We start from the raw sequence: 25,173 nt of genomic DNA on the forward strand, positions 1-25,173 counted from the left end.
CCTTTTTAGTATACATTTTCCTGAATTAAAAACCATGTGAAACCGAACATGATAAGTTTTGAAATTCCTTATCATAAGATACTTGACACTATGATCATCAAGCAAAAGTCATACTTTGGACATATTTTGCAAGCAAATGACAGTCTGGAGAAGATGATGATGCTGCTTGCTAAAGTTAATGGAAGTAGGAGAAGAGGATGACCAAGAATTACATGGGTGAATGGAGTTAAAGAAGCAACTGGAATGCGACGGGAAATTCTGAAAAATATGGCCAGGGGCAGATCTGAATGGAGAGCATGTGTTCATAGAATCACTACAATTGTTGGTGTTATGTTCCAGGAGTCAAAAATGACTCAATGGAACATAACACCAACACAGATCTCCTTTCTCTCTCTTGCTGAACTACTCTTTTAGGTATCTTCTAGTGATGACCTATTGTTTTCCTTTCCTCTGTGAGTAATTTTCTCATTATTAATTAAAATTTCTCCTCCAACTAAAACATATATCATTTATATTTATATCACATTATTTCCTCCTGTCCACCAACTCTCTAGTTTACATTTCCTCCTCAGTTTGTCTTCATTATTCCAGTCTTGAATTTTTTACCCTCAGAATCTCTCCCACCTCATAAAATTAGATACTAAATTTGTGCCAGCTATGTACTGATCACAATATTATATAGTGAAACAAAAATCTCTTTATTTTTTATTTATCAGTATATTCTTCATCACAAAAGTAACACTACTCTGTTCTAAAAGTTCCCTGTCTATATTTCAAGCACTTTTTTTAGCTTGCCAAGTAGTCATAATACTCTCTCATTGGAAAGAGTACATCACTACTCATCAAACTAAAGCAGTGCTGCTTGGAAAGACCTGTATTTGATTCCTGTCATCCAAAAGGAGGAAACTTTAACCTCTCTACTGGCCGAGATGGATGTAATAGTGAGACCAACTTGCACTTCTTATCCATGTTATTCAATAGTTGTTATACAGAATCGTATTGAGATTTATCTGGATGTATACATCCATTTCTGTTTAATATTGTGATGGAGGTGGTAACGGAGGAGGTGAGAGAAGATGCGCCTTAGACAATGTTGTATGCAGATGACATCTTGCTGTGTGCAGATTCAAGAGAAGAAGCGGGAACTAAACTGGAAAGATGGAGAAAAGTACTGGAAGAGAGAGGTATGAGACTGAGCAGAAGTAAGACAGAGTATATGTGTTGCACAGTGGGCGGCGGACAGAAGAAAGATCTGGAGCTGGAAGGAAATGTCATCAGGAAAGTGAGAGACTTTAGATACTTAGGTTCAACAGTGGAAGAAGATGATGAAGGAGCTGAGAAGGAAGTGGGATGCAGGATACAAATGGGTTGGAGGAACTGGAGGGAGATGGCTGGAGTGTTATGCGATAAGAGGGTGCCGATTAATCTGAAAGGCAAAATCTATAGGACAGTGGTGAGGCTAGCTATGACATATGCTATGGAAACTGTTACCCTGAGGAAAAATAACATCAGCAGGATGGAAGTAACAGAGATGAGAATGCTTAGGTGGATGTGCAGTGTGACCAGAAAGGATCGTCTGAGAAATGACTATGTGAGGGGAACAGTGAAAGTTACGAACTTGGAGCGAAACTACAGGAGGCAAGGTTGGGATGGTTTGGTCATGTGATGAGGAGGGAGGACGAATATGTGGGAAGAAGGGTCATGTAGATGAATGTGCAAGGAAGGCGGAAGTGTGGGCGGCCAAAGAAGAGATGGAAGGAGCTGGTAGAAGAGGACTTGAAGATGAAGAACTTGGATGTGGTGACAGCCCAAGACAGGAAGATGTGGAGGAGACTCATTATCAACAGTGAACCCCACTTAAGTGGGAGAAGCTGCAGAAGAAGAAGAAGAAGATTTATATAACTTTAGAACATTTAAATATAATCGAACATAATATAATTTAAATATAATCTCTCATGTAAGCAAGATTTTATTAAAGATAATTCTAAATAGGATTGAAACCAAAGTTGAGGTAGAGATGCCGAACAAGCAAGTTTTAGGAAAGACAAGGGTACCAGAGATCAGATCCTTTGCTTTAGACAGATCATTAAAAAGTATAAAGAATTTCAACACCTTGTGGCAATGTATTTCATAGACTGCCTTTAACTGTGTTCAACGTATTAAATTGTGGAGGGCAAAGGATCTGAACAGCCTGATAATGTGTTGAGGAAATAATGGGTTTTGCTCAACACATTATTGGGTTGATCGCTAACTTGTACAGTGAGCATGGCTTACTTGTACAGTAAGCCATGCTCACTGTACAAGCTTAGTATCTATGCTGAGGACATCATGCATGTAGAATTCAATGTGTTTAACACAGGAATTAGGGTAAGCATGCTTAATGATAGAGTATTCCTTTGTAATTACAAGGAAGAACCATGACAAATCCTTGACAAAGTTCATGAGATCAGTAAGATCAGAGGACTGCAACTGAATCCCAGCAAGGCAAAGATTATAATTCTCAAAGGAAATATAGACAGAGAAGCTCCTGAGAAAGTGTACCTTAATGGAGAAAAAAATTGAAGAAGTCAGCAAGTTTTGAGTATCTGGGACCCATTATTAATGTGAAGAATTGCTGTTCAGAAGACATCAGAAGAAGAAGATTAGGAAGGGCTAAAACAACAGTCAGATGGATATATCTTCACCGAAACAAAGTTGAAGATTCTAGATGCAGTTTTTTTTTCTAACAGCAACTTATGGATGTGAGACTTGGAACCTAAAGAAGTCTGAAAGCCACTTTTGAAATGTGGGTGTTACAGGAGACTGTTGAGGATTTCATACAGTGAAAGGCAAACAAATGGATGGGTGCTAGAAAGGATTAGTAAAGCTTTAAGACTCCTTAAGGATATTGACAGAAGAAACCTTAACACATTGAAATAATGAGGAGGACTTCTCAGAAAAGTAATAGATGGTAAAGTTCCTGGAAAAGAGGACGAGGGTGGACTCTCAATGAGATGAATAGATGGAGTGACTGATCTTCAGAGAGTAGAAGCCACCAGAAAAGTATACAACAGAATCACCTGGCAAGAACTGGTGTGGCACATCATTGAGGAACAGAGTGACTACACTGTATCTTATGATGTCCAATGAATAAATGGAAGAACATTATATAATACAACATGATTTTGAAATGCAGTGTGCTGAATATTTTTATTGAAGTTTTGTTCATTTCTTCCAAAATATTGTTTTATTATAAGCATATACTTTTATATGTATATAATCCTATAAGGTTTCATAACAAAAAAAATTATGAAATGCAAAAGGAGCAATTCTGAATCCCGTTGTTTTTCTTTAAATATGTTTTACTGATTAGTCTTTGATAAGCAGCTTTTGGAAATGAATTTGGAATGACACCATACTAAATGTTCCATTGTTTTTAAGGTTTACATCATTGGTCTTTGGTCTCATTATCTCGAAGAGACTATGACTTATTAAATTCTTATGCCTATTGACCTCACAACCAATGGCTATGATGTGTTTTAAAACCATTTGAAGCATGTATGCAAAATACCATTGAAATTACATGTGGACATAATTGATGTTACCGAGATGAAGCAGTGAACAGAACAGAGATCCTTGACCTAATTAAGTTACATTTCCCTTTTGACATAACACCATTTTCCCTATAACGTGACGTGTGTTCCAAAAAATCACTGTTATTGTTACAGAATTTTGTGCAATTAGAATAATAGGGCTTATGGAAAATATATGGTTATGGGCAGAAAACTCAAAACCTGCATAGTCTCGTAAGTAATACTGTACTGACAGAGAGAAACTCATCATGGAGATCCACATTAACATTATTCAAACAATACCTATCAGTATTGTCTGAAAAATGGTTTGTGTGGGTCTCTTGTGATGAGTGTTTTGATTCCATGGAGATATATATGGGCAGTAGTAATCAGGGAAGGATAGGAATAGTTATAGAATTTAACACTGAACTTGAAGATAAACTTTTTGATTGACAGGCAATTTCAAATGTGATATAGACATTTTCAAATTTGGAGAATTGGACAGTGAACCTTATTTGTTCCTATCTTCCCACAGAAGGTTCTACTAAGGAAGAAGTGAGAAATTTTTTGAGTCATTAGAGAAGGTAGTAAAGATAAACAAAATGATTTAAATGGCAAAGTAGGAAATGAATCTCCCAGAGATACAGAAATGGTTTGGGAAAATTTAGAGAAAAGATAAGGTCAGGGATCTCTGTCAGTGATGCATTGATAAACAAATGTCATGATAGTGAATGGAATAATGAGCAGAACACAGATCCTTGACCTTATCAAGCTACGTTTCCCTTGTGGCATACCACATTTCTCCTATAATGTGGCATAGGCATATGCCACATTATAGGAGAAAAATCACCATATTATTGTTACAGAATTTCATGCAATTAGAATAATAGCGATTGTGGGAAATATATGGTTATTAGCAGAAAACTCAAAACCTGTATAGTCTCATAAGTAATACTGTACTAACAGACAAAAACTCATCATGGGAGACCCATACAACCATTATTCAGACTGATAGGTATTGTCTAAATAATGCTTAGTGTGGGTCTCCCATGATGAGTTTTTTGACTCCATGGAGATACCCATATAATAATAATAATAACAATAACAATAATCTTAGCATATTTTTATCATAGTTAACTATTTTCACAATTGGTTGTGCCTCTAGTTATTATTATTGCATGGAAATCTTCATGGAGCCAAAGGACTTGTCATAGAATGCAATGAGTCTTCTGAATATATTATCCAACAAATCACTCATAATAGATTCTGGCAAACCATTCCACTCATTTACCACTTCTCAAGTGAAAAACCTAGTCTGCAACTAACTACACCTATACTCATTTTTCAATGTTGCCTTCATATCCCTTCTTTTCTTTTCTTCCTGACAACCAACTTTTGCAACTGATAAACTCTGCTCATGTTACTATTGTGGTGCTGTTTGCTGTTGGACTCAGCATTTCCATAGCATTTGATAATATTTAGTATTTTCTAGTCTACATTCCATCCTTTGTAATTGGATTGCCAACTTTCTCTCAGGCCTCTAACTTTGTAATAATGGAGGGTATTCTGCTTCAGGTTTTCTTATTGATCAGTATTTCACAGGGCCAAGGCTCTGTTATTTCACCAGCTTTTGACTCATATACATAAATGACTTCTCTCTCTCTCTCTCTCTCTCACACACACTCTCCATTCTTCAGTGTGGGTGATGACAACCTTGTTATTAAATGCTTCCAAAAAAAACATAATTTTGTCTTGTTTCTTTGGGAACGGGGAACTTTAGTTCTTCTCCCTTTACTTTTGATAATGTTCAGCTTAACAGTTGAAATCAGATTTCTTTTCTCAAGATGACACTTACCCTGGCCTGGGAAAGGCAAGGGTAAATAACACAAACATATCACTTTTGTAGCATTCTCTGCTTCAAAAAAAAAAAAGAAAAATTGGTATTATTTTTACTCAAGATGTTACTTTGCATCAATCCAATGAGTCTTAATACTGCCCTCACATTTGGAGTAGTGTACTGTTAAATCTGGAATGAACACTAAAATTGTAATTTGGTATTTTATTCAGATTTAACATAAATGCAAAATTTCCCTAAAGAGAATTACTTGTAAATAGATAATAGTAGAAATCCTTGTACATATAGTAATAATAGTCCGTTCATATATTTTTTCTATGTGAGTATTTTATAAATGGTCCTTAAATAACTAACAAGAAATAAAGTAATGTAGAGGTGATATTGTAACAAGAAGGTCAGAGTTTAGAGTAAACTATTGTAATCCGATTATAAACACGACCTCAGGCAGTTTGATATGAACCGAAGGCATGTGCAGGCTGCCCATGCGGGAACGCAATGAGAAGTGAAGGTGCGGTGTGCAAGGAGAATTAGGTGGCATCTGCAAATCAGCGACGTATTAGAGAGAACAGACATGGAGCATATAAAAGTCTTAGTAATGCGAGTTCACGGTTTTTTTTTTTGCCTTTTTCATTCCTAGTTCAGGTTTCAGTGTTTTCTTCCCCTGCAGTTTTCCGTGTGGTGGGTCATAGCTTTGAGGCGACGGAGTTGAGCGGGAGTCGTTCAGCGGCGGTAACATGGTTAAATAGCAGGCTTGTCCGAGCATAGTCATCCATGCGACGGGACAAACAGCCTACGCCGAAACTTCGTATAGCTCCAGCCGTATTCTTCTGCCAGACAGATTCTAGAACATAAGATAAAGAAGTGATCCATGATTGAGGTCACCAAGAAGTCAAGGCAAGGAACAGCAGCTCAATAAATAGGGAGATGACCTGAAAGAAACCTACAAGAAGACACGATGAAAAGTATTTCCGAATGAAATCATCTGGTTGGTAATGTAAAGCTTTATTTCTTATTGTATTGTGTAATTCTTAGGCCAGAGTGAGCAACAGTGTAAAATTTCCTGTGGATCAGACTTGTTAAGACAGATTTTAGGACTTTAGTACCTATTCCTCTAACAAGGATCTTTGTAGTTATGGAAGTGTAGAGTTACAAGATTTGTCATTAGTTTAAGGTTAGTTTGAATTCGATGCGTTGTATGTGCATTAATTGAGAAAGAAGTAAGGCATTTATCTGCATATTTGTGTTAAGTAATCGGGTTTAGGACAGTTTGGATTTTGTTAATATCAATTTTGTTAATAATGGGAGATACCTATTGTGAACAAGATCTTGTTTGTTAATTTGTGCATAATTGATTTTATGGACTTTCATTTAGCTTAGTTTTGATTAACATGTATTGTATTCTAGAATGAATAAATTTCTTTATTTTTTAACCCAAAATTCGTGTATGATTTTTCTAGCCAATGCACCACCTGCTAAAAATATTGAAGCTGTATAAGTAAAAATGCAGGAAACAGTTACGACTGCTGTTTAGAATAATTGAGGGCTTGTTTAACGTTGATATTCATTGGAATGGTGATAATCTGTAGGTCAAATCCCTGACAAGAAGTTCTCTCTTGAACAGGAATCAAGATGGCACAACTAAACAAATAAATTTTCTTGATTCTGAAAAGGACTTGACTCCAGAATTTATAGATCAGGGAGAATTCTCCTTGTTTTTAAGACTTTGCACACGATTTAAGATTGAAACCGAAGCCAAGAAGGATTACAACAAAGGCGCAACGGGCAAGGGATATAGTTGGGTAGGGCAATAGTGAATGCAGATGTCGTCAAAATTTTGCAAGATGATTTGGATAGATTGGAGGTCTGGGCTAAGGTGAATGGATGTCAATTTAATGTGGCAAAATGTAAGGTTATACATTTTGGGGTGAAAAGATTAGCAGCAGATTACTACATTGGTGGAACTGTACTCCAGGAAATTGATGAGGCACAAGATTTAGGAGTGTTGGTAGATAAGGAGTTGAAGTTTAGGGGGCACATTGCAGACATGGCCAAATCAGCTCATCAAATCACTTGGTTGCTGAAGAATATGTTGACAAGCAGAGACAAGCACGTTATTGTTCCTCTGTATCGAGCCTTGATAAGACCCCATCTCGACTACTGTGCACAGATTTGGTCACCTAGGTTTCTTCTTGATGGGGAAGAGGTGGAGAGGATCCAGAGGCGAGCGACCAAGATGATAGCAGGTCTGTGGAATGAACCATATGAGAACAGGTTGAGGATTTGTGGGTTGCAAAAATTGGTTGATAGGTGGAGGAGGGGAGATATGATTGAGACATTCAAATTACTGAAGGGTTTCTATAAAAATTAATTCAGAAGATATTTTTGAGAACAGGGCTGGTTGTGGGAGGACTAGGGGACATCCATGGAAACTGGGCAAAAGTGTGGTTAGTAAGGGTGTTAGAGCTGGATTCTTTACTTGTAGAGTGGTGAATGAGTGGAATGCGCTCCCAGAGTCTGTGGTGGATGCTGTGACAGTGAATGAGTTTAAGGCGAGGTATGATAGATACTGTATGAATGTAGAATAGTTGATGAATATGATTTGGGACCTCCCTCAATGAGTCTAATGACTCCCTGGAGTTGCCCGTAATAATAATAATAATATTAAAATCAACTTATATACCCATCATTCTCCATTTCAGTAAGGCATGGCTAAACTAAACTATGTACCTGAAGGGACCTTAGCTAATTCACAACATTTCTAACAGAATTAGTAAAATATTTAATCCCCTACATTTCCTCAACCTTCTCTACATACATATTATAGTAATGTGATCACTATTCCCTTTGTCTGGAATACATCAGAAAAAATAGCCAGAATTTAAAAAAAAAAATACAATCTTAGTGCTGCCTCCAAATCCACATGAAACAGGCTGTCCTCATCTGTTCTCCTAAGAACCAGCTACTTAATCTCACATTTCCTTGTATATAGAGTTCCTTGTTCTTATAAATTGGCTTACTATGGGCAGACCAAAAGATTAATTAACATCTGCTTTTTTCCTTTTTTTTTTTTTTTTTTTAATGTTGTTCCCACCTACAAAAAGTTATTTTCAAACCTATAGTACATTTGGTACCATGGGTGGGCTAAGGATTGTTTTTCTATTTTTTATCAGTTTATATATATATATATATATATATATATATATATATATTTATTGTTTACATTGTCTGGAAACACTTCTCTAGAGACCAAACATGGAACTTTTTCAAGCTACTTTAGACCTCCAACAAGCAAGGCATTGGTCTCACACCATGCAACAAAATTCATTTTCCACCTAAAGACATTCACAAACATCCATGCACATAGCAAGATTCAAACTTCAGCCTGTTGGTTGGAGAGTGAGTATGCTAACCATTTGTCCAATCAGGCTGGAAGAACTTGGGAGAACAAAAAGTCAAGACTACAAATAGTGGACTGTGCAGTCAGTCAGTTATAGTGAACTGTGCCTTGGATGCCACCCACAGATTCAGATTGTAAAAAAATAAAATAAAAACCTGTTTCTTTTTTCTTTTTTTTTTTTTTGAGAAAAGTAACAGGTTTTTTTTATTTTTCAGAATCTGAAGCTGCACTTAGAAACCAACCTCATTTTAAAAAATATGGTTGTGTTAACCTCCCCAAATTATGAGAAACAGTAATTCTTAGGCATCTGAAGTCTACAACCTAAGCTTCCTATTTCCCATAAAGAGTGCTCAAGTTTTTGTTTTTTGTTGCTTGTGAGTTTTCTCACAACTGATATTGTATCCCAGAAGGTGTCTGACAATAACAAAATATTATTATCCAAGGCCTCAAGGGAGAGTCAAGCACTCATCAAGAGAGGCCATAGATTACCCATGCCAGATGTCATACCCTCTTTTAAACTCATTCACACTAGATGCACTCACCACTTCAACAGCCAAAACAGCCAAATTGTTTCACATACTGCTCTGAAAGGAAAAATACAGCTCTCATCCCTTCCTTAAACATGCACAAACTTAACTACCACAGATGCCCCTTCTCCTGTCCCCACATTTCATCTAACAAAACATTTTGTCAGTTGATAACCTATATACCCTTTCAGAAGTTTATAGATCTCTATTATAATATTTCTTTCTTCTGTCTGTAGTACATATACTCCCAATCTGTCCTCATAATCCCATTATCATTCTTGGCAACCTTTCCACAGCTTCATTTCCTCCAAACCCAGCAGATCAAATCTGCCATCAGTACTCCAGGTATAATCATATTAAATCCATGTAAGAAGGCAACGTGACTTCCTTAACCTTACATGTCAATGTTCATTTCAACATCATAATTATCTTCTGAGTTGTGTTTACAATTTTTGTTATGTGACCTTTGAACCTTAGTTTCCTATCTATCTTAATTTCTAGATCCCTAGCCTCATCAATTTTTTGTTGCCTCATCAATCCCACCAATATAATAATGCCATTGGAGATCTTAACACCAAAGCGCATCACTTTTACTTACTAATATTGAATTGACAGCCATTATCAGTTGTTCAATATTCTAGAACAGTGATGAGCAAGCTTTGTTCTTCAGTGGACCACAATTGAAAACCTAATATTTCATATGGGCTGCAAAGAACCAATATTAAATACGTTAATATATTAATCAAAAATGTTTTTAATTTATGGGGTGAAGTTTGTTATTTTTGACATAGATTTACAATGAAAAGGTTTTTTTTTTAATTTGATTTTTATTAGTAATACTTTCAATATATACATAGATATATGTACATAATTTTTTTAATCAAAAGAAATTAAATAACTGCTGAAATTTAATTAATGAGAATGTTTGGCTCTGTTTCTCATCAACAAGCTTTTCAATATTGGGAGGTATGTTTGAAATTGTGACTCTAATACAATTTTTTAGTCATTCATCATCAAGGCAATTTTGACAATCATTTTTTACAGTTTTCATTATCGAAAAGAGTTGTTCACACAGATGAGTACTACCAAATAAACTCATTATTTGCCTGGAATGACCAGCGATGGAAATTTATCATTTGGAAAGTAATCTTATAAAAGTCAATAAGGCTAACATTTTGAAACTTATTTCTTAGTTTAGTGTTTCTTTGCAAATCAGTTATTTCTATTTGAAATTCTTGGAACCCTTTCAACATCTATATTAAAGAGGGTGATAAGAAAATATCAAAATTAGTTTAATTTTTACATAAGTTTTTGAACTGCGAACTGAATTCTTCTTGTAGTTTCTGTATTTCCTCTGCATATTTTTTCATTTGGGGTGGATTTACTTTTCTCAAAATTGGTAAATGAAACCATATTATTAGATTCCAGTTGCCGATTCCAAATTTTTAGTTTATTTTCAAAGACTTTATTTTATCAAACATTTCATTAATAAGTTTGTTCTGTTGTTGAAGATTTACATTTAATTTGTTCAAATGTTGAGTAATGGCAACGCAAAATGCGAAGTCGCACATCCAATCCTTGTCATTAAACTGCAAACAAGTTGTCTTTCATCTCCAAGAATAACTGAATTTTGCTCTTCAAATCGTACACTCACTAAGCATTGTACTGCAACTTAACCATTGAACCTCGGTTTTAAAAGGATATTACCCTATTCGCTTTCCATATCGCTCAAAAATTCCTTAAATTCACGCTGATTCAGTCCTCAAGATCTAATAAAATTTACAATTTTAATGATCCGTGGAACAACACTGGACATTTTCAAACTTTTGCACTCAAATTTTCGTGGTGCAAAATGCAGTGAGAAAAAATTATTTCACGTCCTGTTAATCTTTTTGTCGCTGTATAATATCCTGACAGACCAACATTCATACTAGATATGGCTCAAGCTCCATCTGTTGTTATACTGACAGTCTTTTCTATTGAGATATTTAATTTATTAAGAACAGTTTTCAGTTCCCTGTGATATCTTTTCCAGTAGTAGTTCCTTTCAATGGAATTAAAGATGCAAATTCTTCGATGATGTTAAAACTAGAATCTGTTCCTCTCAAAAATACAGCAAGTTGTGTCATATCACTAATATCACAACTTTCATCCAAAGCTAAAGAAGAATTTTAGAGCTTTTAAGGACATTATGCCAAATGTGAAAACAATATGCCAGCCTGGTTTGCCGAATGGTTAGCATACCTGCTCTCCAGTCAAAAGGCTGCCGGTTCAAATCCTGTCATGGGCATGGATATTTGTAATTGTCTGTAAAAATACTAGTGGTGGTGGGTAGTTGATGGTGCTGGTGTGGATGATGAGGATGGTAGTTGTGGTTCGTTGTACTTGGTGAATTGAGCAGTGGAAATCTATTCTAACTTAGAAATATGACCCTGCAAAATTTCCTCAATATTTTGCAAACGATCGTCAGTCCTTCTTGTGATTGTAAATCGCGACAAGCTGATTTTTGAAATTAAATCTTTTTTTTATCAGAGAAAGCGACATCTGCTACTGCTAGTAAGCATTCTTTTACTATTTCTCCATCAGAGAATGATTTCATTATTTTTGCCAAATTTGACTAACAATGTCACTTGCATGAACTGCAGTATCTGCAGTTAATGAAGCAGCTCTAAATATATTTTTGGCTGTTTAAGTTTTTTGCAATTCATTCACTTTATCTTTGTGCAGCTGTCCTTGCAAATTGTCAAATTTTGAAGAATGTTTTCAAATTTTATGATGCCTCTTGATGTTATCTTCCTTGAGAATAGATATCTTTTCACAACATATCAAGCAAACAGCATTGTCTTTTATGCAAGTAAAAAAAAATCACAAATCCCTCTTTCATTAGACTGACGATTTTTGCCCTCCACTTCATGTTTCTAGATTTTGAACTCATTAATTAAACACAGGGTTCTGTTTGTAAAAAAAGAAAAAACTTATAAAGATGCAATTTTTTAAAAGAAAAAATTATATTATCAATATAAATTTATGATTTGCTTAGGTTTTGAAAGAACTTGTATCAATAAGTGTATTCAAGAATAATGCAACTTCTTTCATATGTTGTTAAAGTATGACTGCTTGTGTGTGACTGAAAATGCAAAGGCGAATGGCACAATCGTGGGAACTGTCATTGCAAGCAAATATATTTCACTTGACCTCTTAATGTGTGCTTCATATTGATAACACATTGTGCCTTTTGCTAAAATTTTTACACTTCAACTAAATGAAGTGCATTGTTTTGGCAGGCTGCCGATTAGTAGTTGGAGGGCTGCATGTGGCCTGTAGGATGTGGGTTGCTCATCGCTGTTCTATGTTATTCAAATCATTCTGTAAGTCCTATATATAGATAAATCTCTGATTCACCTCCCTATCTTTGCATCAGAAACAAACAATTGAAAAGCTCCTGTCAGGTGCTTTCCATTATCGTTGATATATAGATTAAACAGCAGTGGTTCATCCCTGCCTGAGGCACACCACTGGTCACTTTAAAGCTGGCAGATCCCCCCCCCCATACACCACTTTCTGATACCTGTCTGGTGTCAACCATCCACTTATCCAAGTCAAAAGTTTATGTTCCAATCTCACATTCTTTAATTTATGCAGTAGCCTTTTCTTATGGTATCCTATCAATGCCATAATATTATTATAAAATGAGCAAATGGCTAAAACATGACTTTCCTTTAGTAAATCTACACTGTTCTTTACAATGTATAGCTGTCTGTCAACTCGTTTCTGTATGCAAGTTCTTACCAGCTTCTCTGAAATCTTCACCATCTCTTCAGTTATACAAACACGTCATGGCCGAGTCATTTTGGTTGAACATTCCTTTAGCATGTATGCTGATATCCCATTTAGTCCTATTACTGAATCAGTCTACTTAGATTATGCAACAGCTCTTGAACCTCATTCTCATGCACCTCTGTCTCTTAATCCAGTGTAGTGGTAGCATTGTGCACTATGCAAGTGCACATGCACCTGGATAAGCACTCAGCTATTGCATTCAGCTATCATCTTCATATGGATTGCTTACTTAACAAGGTTGCACATCTATTTTGCTTCCACCCTGTTTGAATTCTTGGGACACATTCAGATACTGCCTCATTTAAGCACTTGAAAGCTTCCATGCATTGCTGATATTTTTAACATTTAGTAACTGATACCATTCGATTGAGAGTATTCTACTGAGTCAGTCATAATTTCCAGCTTTGTATTTAAGCATGTAACCTGTCCTAATTGGAACATCGTTAGTTAGCAACTTCCCAGGACAGTATGACATGATCACTGTCGCCAACTGGCTGCAAAACATGCACATTCTTAACTGAGACTCTTTCTGGCGTTATGGTTAAATCTAACACTCTTTGGCCTCAAGTTCTTTCTTTCACATGCTGCTTGAGAAACAGCATGTGGAACAGCTCGGTAAATTCTCTTTCATTCTTATCAGGAGATTTCATATTGGAATCATTAAACTGTTGTTTAATTATTCCCTGCTATTTTCATTCTTTTAAATATCTAACATGAGTTCTAATCAGCACGTTAGTGTAAACACATGACTACTGATTATTCAGTATTAGGGATTCATAAGTGTTAGTGGATAGAGAGTTGAAATTTCAGGAACCCATTTAAAAGTTGTAATGGTTACAAAAAGTAGCAATAATGAGGTGATAGCTTTTCTGTATTTAGTCACTGATCAGGTCATATCCTGATTTCTGTGCAGAGACCTAGGTGAATATCTGAAGCATACAAAAAAGCAAGTGATTAGGACCATCTCTGGACTTTGAAATGTTGAGTACAAGAGCAGATTGAAGACAGATACAAGATGTGCTATAATTGAGAGGTATGAGTTGGTGAGAAGAATTTATCAGATATAAAAAAAAATATTGCACAGAGTAATCGGAGAATGAGTGATAATGAATTGCATCAGAAAATGACTTTGTCATTTTCTAATGACACCTAGTTTGTCTGTTGGTGGCAGTGATAGCAATTATTATTATTATTCGTGACACCTCCAAGAAGTCTGAAGATTCATCACAGGAGGACACCTACTATGCCACACTCCATCTCCACTACTGCACCAACCCTCTACTACCAATCACCTACATCAACGCCATCTACTGCCCACAACCACCACCACAGCTAGTATTTTTGTCTATAAATTGTGTATGTTCTAAAGTGCTGATTTGTCTGTATGCAGGATGAAAAACCCCAGTTTCCAGGAGAAAAAATCCTGCTACCTCCATATGAGATCGGCTAACTCACCTTCAATTGAAAAAGTCCATATATAAAGATTCCTCCTGTCATGACGAGAATCGAACTTAGGCCTTTTCTAATTGAAGGGTGCAACGTACCATCATTCTTCCAATTGCACTACGGAGGCGCTTAGGAATCTACGTGAATGTGTTATAATAGACAAAGAAGATGCAGCTTGAAGGAAGGCATGTGTTCAGTGTATTCAGGAAATGAAGTGTGTTTTATGTTTCAGTTTCAATGGTGAATTATTCCATTGGTAAATTCTATATGCTCATGTTATTTGTTAGCCATGGGACGAATTACAAATATACTGTCAGCATATGTGAACCAAACTTTGATTGAGAGGAGCAGATTCCAAGGCATATTGCTAAATAGTTTCATATACAAGTAAATTATGTATCTAATAGACAAGCTTAGTTGTTTGGACATTGTTCATAACTTATTTTAATGGTATTACAACAACAAACAAGTTAAATTATAAAAAGATGTTTATTAGGGATAAAATAAGGGAGTTTGTGGCATGCAGTATTTGCAGCATGTATGCGTCTCAAGAATTGGATGTCTGGCTTGTGAGAGAGGATGAGGTGCATGTGTGTCTAAAGTGCAGGCAGTGGGAGGAAATAAATGCAGCAGATATCTCAATAACCGACCTTGTTGCTCCAGGAAAAGGAAATGAATACAGGAAGACGAGTAGTGTGATAGGAGAGAATGAAGAAAAAAAATGTGAATAAGAAAATTTTAGTTGATAGTGTAGAAGGCGTGAGTGACTGTGAAAGTTTAGATAATTTTGTTTGGGAGAGTGAATTTCGATTTAGAGTGACTGACCTGCAGAGGGAGATAGAGGAGTTGAAAGAGGAGTTGGAATGTCTTGGGAGAAGTATGATAAGCATGAAAGATGAGATTAGAAGAATGGAAGAGATAAATGCAAGGCAAATCAGAGTAGGGGAGAGAGAGAGAGTTTTGGGAATGATAAGATAGGAGTGAAATTTGTGAATGATATAAGAGGAGAGAATGGAATTGGAAATGGAAATGGAGAAAATGGAAACAGGAGAGAGAGAGAGAGAGAGAGGGGGGTATGGAAGTGCTAGAAGAGGAGAGAACGGAAACAGTAGGAGAGATGGAATGAGAGAGAGATATGGGAATGCTAGAAGAGGGGAGAATGGAAACAGTAGGAGAGGCAGGGGAGCGCTAGAGGAGGAGAGAATGGAAACAGTAGGAAAGACGGAATGAGAGAGAGGTATGGGAGTGCTAGAAGAGGAGAGAATGGAAACAGTAGGAGAGATGGAATGAGAGAGCAGTATGGGAATGCTAGAAGAGGGGAGAATGGAAACAGTAGGAGAGGCAGGGGAGCGCTAGAGGAGGAGAGAATGGAAACAGTAGAAAGGACGGAATGAGAGAGAGGTATGGGAGTGCTAGAAGAGGAGAGAATGGAAACAGTAGGAGAGATGGAATGAGAGAGCAGTATGGGAATGCTAGAAGAGGGGAGAATGGAAACAGTAGGAGAGGCAGGGAAGTGCTAGAAGAGGAGAGAATGGAAACAGTAGGAGAGATGGAATGAGAGAGAGGTATGGCAGTGCTAGAAGAGGAGAGAATGGAATGAGAGAGAGGTATGGGAGTGCTAGAAGAGGAGAAAATGAAAACAATAGGAGAGAGGGAATGAGAGAGAGAGGTATGGGAATGAAAGAAGAGGAGAAAATGGAAACAATAGGAGATAGGGAATGGTAAGAGGTATAATGTATGGGGACTCGATGATCCGTGGTGTTCAAGATAGGATGCGTGAGGAGTGTTTGCCAGGAAGAAATGATAGAAAGGGTGGCTTTGGCAGTTAAGAGAGAGGTGAAAGGGTGGATGAGATGATGTGATGGTGGGAACAAATGACTTGAGCAGTGGTGTAAAATAGGGCAGCGAGAGATATGAGATTCTTGCTTGAGGTGATACGAAAGAAGACACAGAGAGGAAAGATAGTGTGTGTGTTGCCTAGGTATGATAATGATGAACTGAGCAGAAGAGCAGTAATATTGAATGACATAATAGCTAGAATGTGTGATAAGAGATGACTGGAATATGTGGATGCTTGGAGTGCGTTTGAGGACAGAGAGGAATTGTATGCAAGAGACCACTTACATTTGAATGAGGAAGGATGTAGGCATCTGGAGAGATTGCTGTTCTGAAAAAGTCAGTGTGTCTCAGGGAGGATGGTAGCAAGGGTGGCCTCTTGTGGAAATGGGTACGACATCAGGTAACACTGAGCTCAGTGGAGTCTAGAGGGGATAATGCTGGGTATAGAAACAATGGCATTTATATGCTATATACTAATGCCAGGAGTATCCAGAATAAGGGAGAGGAATTGGTGACACAGATAGCATCAGCTTGGCTAAAAATTATTGGAATATAATAACAGGAATAGAAGTCGCTGGGCACAGCATTTTCGGCAGGATAGGAAGGGAAAGCGTGGTGGTGGAGTACTGCTTATGATAAGTGACGACCTATGTCCTCTAAGAGTGGAGACTTTGGAAGGCAGTGACACTAATGATTTTGAAAGCATATGGTGTGAGGTGAAAGTGGGCAAGACAGGATATTTAGTAGGGTGTTGCTACAGACCCAGGAGTACAGAGGGTGGGGACCAGGAAATGTTTAGACAGTTGAGTTTGGCAAGTGCAAGAAGAATGATTGTTATGGGAGATTTTTGCTACAGTAGTATAAACTGGGGAGATGGAATTCCCTTATTGCTACATGCAATAAGGGAATGGAATTTCTAGAATTCTTGAGGGGAATGTCTTAGGCAACATGTAATAGAGAGAACAAGAGGTTCAAGAGTTTTGAATTTGGTTATAGCATCAGAAGAGTTGATAATAACTGAGATGACATCTCTCCCACCAGTTGGAGAGAGTGAATGGCTTTGACTTGGAAAATGAATAGACATGCAGGAGTCTCAAAGAGACGGGAACGTATGTGGAATTATAAGGCAGGTGATTATAATAGTCTAAGACATCGACTTGGGGAAGTTTCAAGGAGGGAGGAATTGGAAGGCCAGGATATCATTAATGCATGGGAAATTATGAAAGAATATTTGTTAGCAGCAATGGTAAGTTGTATACCACGAGTGAACAAGAGGACACAATTTGGAGTAAAGTGGATGACAATATTAAACAGGAATTGCATGCAAAAAAGAGACTGTGGAAGAGATATAAGGAGACAGGAGAAGAGAAGATGCATGAAGAGTATAAGACACAGGCCAGAAGAGTGACTAGTATGGTAAGGAAGACGAAACTGGAATATGAGAGGAGATTAGCCCTTAGATCCAAAGAAAATCTTAGGGAATTTTTTAGATATGTGGCCAGTAGGAAGAGAAATGACTGTGGAAGAATGATATTGTCGTTCAATAGGTAGGGGATAAATTAACTGTGGAAAGGGTACAAAGGCGGATAACAAAGATGGTTTCGGGACTGTACAATGATGGTTATGAGAATTGGCTGAGGGAATGTGGACTGCAGAGTTTGGTGGATAGAAGAAGGAGAGGTGATATAATTGAGACTTTTAAACTGTTGAGAAGTGGTTACAGGATTGACACTGGGGAGTTCTTTCGCTTGGTTGAACAGCAGGAAGGAGTGATGACAAGAGGCCATCCCTGGAAGTTACGAAAGGAAACTGTGAGCAAGTGGGTGAGGAGTGGTTTCTTTGCATGGAGGGTGGTTGAACCATGGAATGCATTGCCTGATGGAGTGGTGAGAGCAAGAACAGTCAATGAGTTCAAGGAGTGGTATGATAGACTTTGTGTTTCTTGGGGGGGGGGGACCTCCCCTCGATGAGTCTTGATAGACTTTGTGTTTCTTAGGAAGGACCTCCCACAATGAGTCTTTTGACTCCATGGAGGCCTGAATAATAATATGCCAGTTAATTAATAATAATAATAATAATTAACTGGCATATGTTTCACTAAATTTCAAACCAGCATCTTCAGAGCACAAAACAACATGTTACAGTTTACAAACAAAAATAGGTAAGAGAAATAGTTCAAATTGTAATGAATAAAAGATATAAACTAATTTTGTACCCTCTAATGTTGTAATTTCTTAGGAAATTGAAACAACGTAGATCCGAATATAAATTAAATTATACTTTAATAGATATTTCCGATATTTCGGCAATGTCACATTGCCAAAATGTTGATGATGTGTTTGCTATTTGGCCACATGGCTCTGAAACACTCCTCTCCTTCCTTACACACTTAAACAACCAACACGCCAGAATCAAGTTCACCCTGAAAAAAGAGGAAAACAACTGCCTCCCTTTCCTAGACACACTAGTCACCCGCCAGCCTGATGGAACTTTGGTTTTCTCAGTTTACAGAAAACCCACCCATACAGGCAGATACATCCACCAACAATCCCCCCCCCTCACAACAATATGGAGTGGTAAAAACACTATACAACAGGGCTAAACAAATCTCTTCTAACGACATAGCCCTTAACACTGAACTAAATCACATCCTCAATGCCCCCCCCCAAAAAAAAATCCAAAAAATATTAAAACCTACAAACCACAGCCCCCCTCCTCCCCCCTCCACAAAAAAAGATTACTCTAAATCCATCACCATTCCCTACATCCGAGGCACCTCAGAAAAAATCACCAAAATTCTAAAAAAACATGACCTCACCTCCTGTTACAGGCCTTACAGAAAATTGGCATTCCTTATCCGCTCTACCAAAGACCAACCACTTCCCCTAGACCTACTTGGTGTATACCAGGTCCCTTGCAGTTGTAAACTGTCGTACTTTGGCCAAACAGGCAGGACAGCGAATATCAGAATTTCTGAACACAAGGACTACATCCGGTTTTACAAGTATAGCCATTCTGGTCTTGCAGACCATGCTCTGGATACTCGCCACAGAATACAGTGGAAGAAAGCAACAATAATACCCCAGAGCAAATATAAATTCGAAAGATTATTTATGGAATCAGCCTCTGCCATAAGAAACTCTCCAAACCTCAACAAATTTGGTTGTATGCGACTGCCCCAAATTTGAGAGGCATACATCAGCAGACCTTCAGCCCAATGGCCAAGAATGCCTACTTAGCCCGCCAGAGGGCACCATCAGGACTTCTAGGAGAACGATAGCTTCATATCTTCATTCTCAGTTACTGTATTGTTATTGCCTGTGTGCACCTGCCTTTTTGTAAGTTCCTTTAGAAAATGGCAATGTGACATTGCCGAAATATCGGAAATATCTGTTAAAGTATAATTTAATTTATATTCGGATCTACGTTGTTTCAATTCCCTAAGTTATTTAGAAATGCATAATAAACGTATAAGCCTGTCTACGAGAATCTAATGTTGTAAAAAAGAAGCATTACAGTTGTGTGGGAGTTGATCTTTAGATAACAGCCTCCCAAATTTTTACAAATTAATACAACGATAGTTGTTCAAGTTAGTAGAATGCTTCATAGCCATTGCTGACTCTAAAAGTAATCTTTCTGACCTGCAACAGTTTTCTATATAGGGATGTTCAAAGGGATGTTCAAAGTGTAGTCTGCCAGTCCAGACTTGTCATAAAACTGGTTGCAGATGTATGTCTTATGTTAATAATGCAGATGTTAACAGATCTTTTTGGCTCTTCTTAGTAGGTTAAGTCACAGGGAACTTCTACACTCCAGGACATGCTAGAAGATGAAGTTTGTCCTTAGGAGAGCAGACCAAGGTTGCTAATTTGACATGTGGTGTGAAGGTTATATTTTATTAGCATGTTGTCTATCTTTTCACATGTACCTCAGATGTATGGAATGGGAATAGTGGTATTTTGTTTTTGTGTGTTTGGGAAGGGGGGGGGGGAATTGGAGGTTAGTATAGTATTCTATGTATTTTGTGGGAGCTTTAGCCATTGACAAAATTAGTTGAGTTCTGTAGAAAGAACTGCATCATTAGAACAAATAGCTCCCCCCTCCCCACCTCTCTGTGCAAGTGTTTTTAGAATTCCATACTGTTGGACTGAATGATGATATGATTGTTTAGGTAGATATCTTCCTGTGTGTGTTAGCTTAGCTTTCTATAAATAGAAAGAGAATAGTTAACCATCTGAAAGTTGGGTGACTAATATGTCAATAAAAGGCAAACAGTTATTAGATTCTTTTTCTACTGTGAAGTGAATTTTGGGGTGTTGGCTGTTTAGGTAAATAACAAAAGAATCCAAAGTGTCTTGTCCATGGGGCCAAATGGCAAACACATTGTCAAGAAAGTGTAACCACACTAAGGGCTTGTATGTAGCTGTGGTAAGTACTTTGTTTTCAAAGTAGTCCATGTAAAATGTTAGTCAGAGGGATGGCAGGGGAACCCATTGCAGTACCATTGGTCTGTTTATTGATTTCTCCTTGCCAGGTAAAGTTCATGATGTGTTTGCTATTTGATCCCATGGCCAAAAATCTACTGGATTAAACTTACAAAAACTGTAAACAAAACAAAACTAAAATATTATGTTACAGTGATATTTTTTATTTATTCCTAAGGAGTTCCCTCCCTTTTTCTTCCCCCGTCCCTATTGGGGTGAGTTGAGCTCCCTCATGGGGGGAGGGGTTAAGTATTTATGGCTGTAGATCCGTGTGTGTTCACGGGGGCCAGTTTGCCTGTTTACGGGATGAAAAACGCCAGATAAACTGATGGAAAAAACCCTATTGCCCGTGCCCAAGACCGGCTAACTTGGCTATGGCTGAGGAAGATCCTCAAATTCCTCACTTCTTCGACGGGAATCAAACCTGGGACACTCCTTCCCCAGTCATATGGTTGCGAAGCACACAGCCACCAGGCTAACCGCACGGACTCTGTGATATAATAATGAGCAAATATTTAGAATAAAACATTTTAAGTTAAGAGTTCAACAGTAAAACTCTTGATGTGAGATGATGTTAAACAGAAGTTGGATAGCTGAAGTACCATTGGTCCATATGAATTAGGGAGAGAGAAAAAAGATAATAGCAACACATATGCACAGTTAACTCTCACTATTACAAACACCATAGTCTCCCCCCAGTCCATAGATCCAGTGCTATTCTCTAGGACATTTATTATAGCAAACTAACCACTATAACAATGCTCTCCTTGTGATTTTACTATAGTGATAGTTAGCTGTGTATATTAAAAGAAAATAGTAATAATGTTTCGGTGCCTATCAAAATTACTTTTTAAATTGGAAAGTATGAGATATGAGATGAGTGATTCTATTTAAATTATTATTATTATTACATAACACCTCCAGGGGGTCCAAAGACTCATTGAGAGAGGGTACCTACTCTACAACTCTCTGTCTCCACCAACCGCAACTACCTTCATCATCTACACCAATGCCATCTACTGCTGACCACCACCACCACTAGTATTTTCACAGACAAACATCCATGCCCATGGTGGGATTCGAACCTGCAGCCTTTTGGCTGGAGAGTGGATACTTTTGGTAGTACAGACTTCACAGTACTGTTTTCTTCTGTTTAACTATGAAAGGAACTGACTGTTGGTATCTAATATAATCTTGATGTTCTTCTAAATAGACTAATGCTAACCCCTAGTACTTTAACAGAGTTCATTGACAAGAAACTGGCTAAAACTCCTTTACACTTGGGTAATGAATAAAAACAAGAATATATTTGCTTGTCAAGTATAATTTTTTTACTTTCTTACCAAATGAAAAAGGTTGCTACATATACAGTGCTACCTTGACTTACGACCTGCTCAACATACGAACTTTTTGAGATATGAACTTTTTTCATATCCCATTTTGACTTCTAGATACGAACCTAGACTCGAGATACGAAGCGATGCTTTTTCTTTTCAAATGAACTAAAACTTGTTTTACATTATACTTTTTTTTTTTTAACTTTTCTCCTAGTACTAGAAACAGGCTTAATGCAGAGTACAGCAGCAGCATATATGTATGCATGTTTAGCCGAGTGCGCGCTGAACCATCTCTAGTGTAACGATTGTTGTTATTACGTCGTATTTATCTGAAATGCAACAAATGCCACACATATTTGCTTTTTTGTGTATCTATTTCGGTATTTGTGTGAACAAACAATGTACTTTGTGAAGATTTTTTTTACGTTTGTATTTATTATGTGTACTGTATGTATGTCTTTTTATAAGTGACGTGTTTTATTGTCGCTTCATGTTTATTTTCTGAATAATCTACCAGATAAGCATCATTTCACTGATCAGCATATTATTTTCAACATGGGGCCAAAGAAAACTAAGAAAGAAGAGAAGAAGAAAATCACAATAGAAATTAAGAAAGAGATTGTTGGAAAATATGAGAAAGGAGTCAGGCAAAGTGATCTGGGCAAGCAGTATGACTTGTCCAAATCCACCATTGCTACAATTGTCAAGAAAGCAGATTTTTATAAAGAACTGGATGCGGCCAAAGGAGTATCTATCGTGTCATCACGAAGAGATATAGTTATGGAAGAAATGGAAACTTTACTACTCATCTGGATTAATGACATGCAACTGAAAGGAGATAGTGTATCTCAAAACCTGATCTGTTTACAAGCTCATACTATTTATAAAGATCTTTTGCAGAACTTGCCATCCACTAGCAGTAGCAAAGACGTCGGCAAAGAGTTTAAAGCTAGCAAAGGATGGTTTGAGAAATTCAAGAATAGAACTGGTATCCATAGTGTTGTTAGACATGGAGAAGGGGCTAGTGCTGACAAAGAAGCTGCTGAAAGGTTCATGAAGGAATTCCAGAAACTGATGGAGTCAGAAGGTTACAAACCAGAACAAGTTTTCATCTGCAATGAAACTGGGCTTTTCTGGAAGAAAATGCCTTAGAGAGCATTCATCACTAAGGAGGAAATGGCATTGCTAGGACACAAGCCAATGAAAGACAGACTAACTTTGCTGTTTTGTGCCAATGCCAGTGGTAACCTGAAGATAAAACCTCTGTTGGTTTATCGCTCTGAAAATCCTAGAGTCTTTAAAAAGCAGAAAGTTAACAGCCACAAACTCAGCGTTATGTGGAGAAGTAACAGCAGAGCCTTCTGTGAGTGGATGACAGAGGTCTTTGCTCCCACAGTGAAATGGTATCTACAAGAAAAAGGTCTACCTGAGAAAGTTCTTCTTATAATGGACAATACTCCAGCACATCCACCACAGTCGGAAGAAAATTTGGATGAAGAGTTTAATTTCATCAAAATTAAGTTCTTGCCTCCTAATACCACACCACTCCTACAACCAATGGATCAGTATGTTATTTCCAACTTCATAAAGCTTTATACCAAAGCTCTTTTCCAAAGATGTTTCGAAGTTATCACCGACACAGAATTAACCTGAGGGAATTCTGGAAGAATCACTTTAATATTCTTCATTGCTTGCGTCTTATTAGTCAGGCATGGGAAGATGTTTCTGTGAAAACTCTAAAATCAGCCTGGAAAAAGTTATTGCCCGACTGTGTCCAAAGAAGGACCTGAAAGCGAAATTGACATTGTAGATACAGTTGTCTCCTGGACAAGACCATGCATTTGAAAGTTGATGAAGCAGACATAGAGGAGCACAACATTGAGCTGACCACTGAAGAGCTACAGGAGTTAAGAAGAGAGCAGGAAAAAGAAAGGTATGAGGATTAAAAGCAAATGTCTTCAGAGGACAAAGAAGACAGCAACAAAAAGAGAGCAATTTCAACAAGTGACATAAAAAAAAATCTTGCAGCACTGGGGCAAATTACAAGGATTGGTTAACAAGTGGCATCCAATTGTTTCTAGAGCCACCAATACCTTCAATGAAAATGTCATTAATCACTTTAGAAGGGTGTTGAGGAAACGACAGTTTCAGTCAATGTTGGATAGGTTTATTAAACCTCCCTCAAAGAGACAAAAAAGAAGCAACCGATGACAACATATCAAAAACTCCTGAACCACAAAACCAGCCACAAGAAAATTGACTGTTTTTTACAATTTAATGGAAGATGATTTTTTGCCCCAAAATGCTCCTTCTCACTCCTCCATTTCTTTGCATTTTCTTCATTTAGTTGAGAATAGTTTTTTATTGGATTTTTTTTTAATTTTTGAATCTGGAATGGATTAATTGATTTCCCATAAGATATAATGAAAAATTGGGTTTCAAGATACATACTTTTCAAGATATGAACCGCAGTCATTAACAAATTAAGTTCGTAAGTCGAGGTACCACTGTAGTTCATTAGGTCATATTAATAAGTCACATAATAACTGTAAGACAGTGTGCAAACTTTACAATTGCAGAAGGTCTAGCATTCTTCAGTGGCATCTTGCATATGTGGGATAAAGATTCCTACAGTTTTCTTCTGAAGGTGATAGATAATGCTAATGATGATTATGGTATCTTATTAAAAATTACCAATAAAATGATCATCAAAATGATTTGGAAGAAATTTGGATTTGATGAACTATAATTCTTGTTCGAATAGTGGTTGAGTAGTAATCAGTTCTTATCTTTCTGCACATCTCTTATATTATTTATGTAGATTTTTAAACTATAAAGTTTGATAAGTATTTGTTTTCAGTAATAAAAATGTGGTATGTTGAGAATTGAGATTTTAG

General features: G+C 37.2%; 1 protein-coding gene across 1 annotated transcript in view; it reads left to right on the plus strand.

Moving 5' to 3' along the window:
• LOC150109184 (acylamino-acid-releasing enzyme-like) overlaps window positions 1-25,173 on the plus strand; it is a 467,476-nt gene that overhangs the window by 391,311 nt on the left and 50,992 nt on the right. The window lies entirely within an intron of this gene.

This window comes from Typopeltis vanoorti, chromosome 2 (assembly GCF_054136105.1).
Source record: "Typopeltis vanoorti isolate ZY-2024b chromosome 2, IOZ_Tvanoo_1.0, whole genome shotgun sequence".
NCBI classification, from domain to species: domain Eukaryota; kingdom Metazoa; phylum Arthropoda; class Arachnida; order Uropygi; family Thelyphonidae; genus Typopeltis; species Typopeltis vanoorti.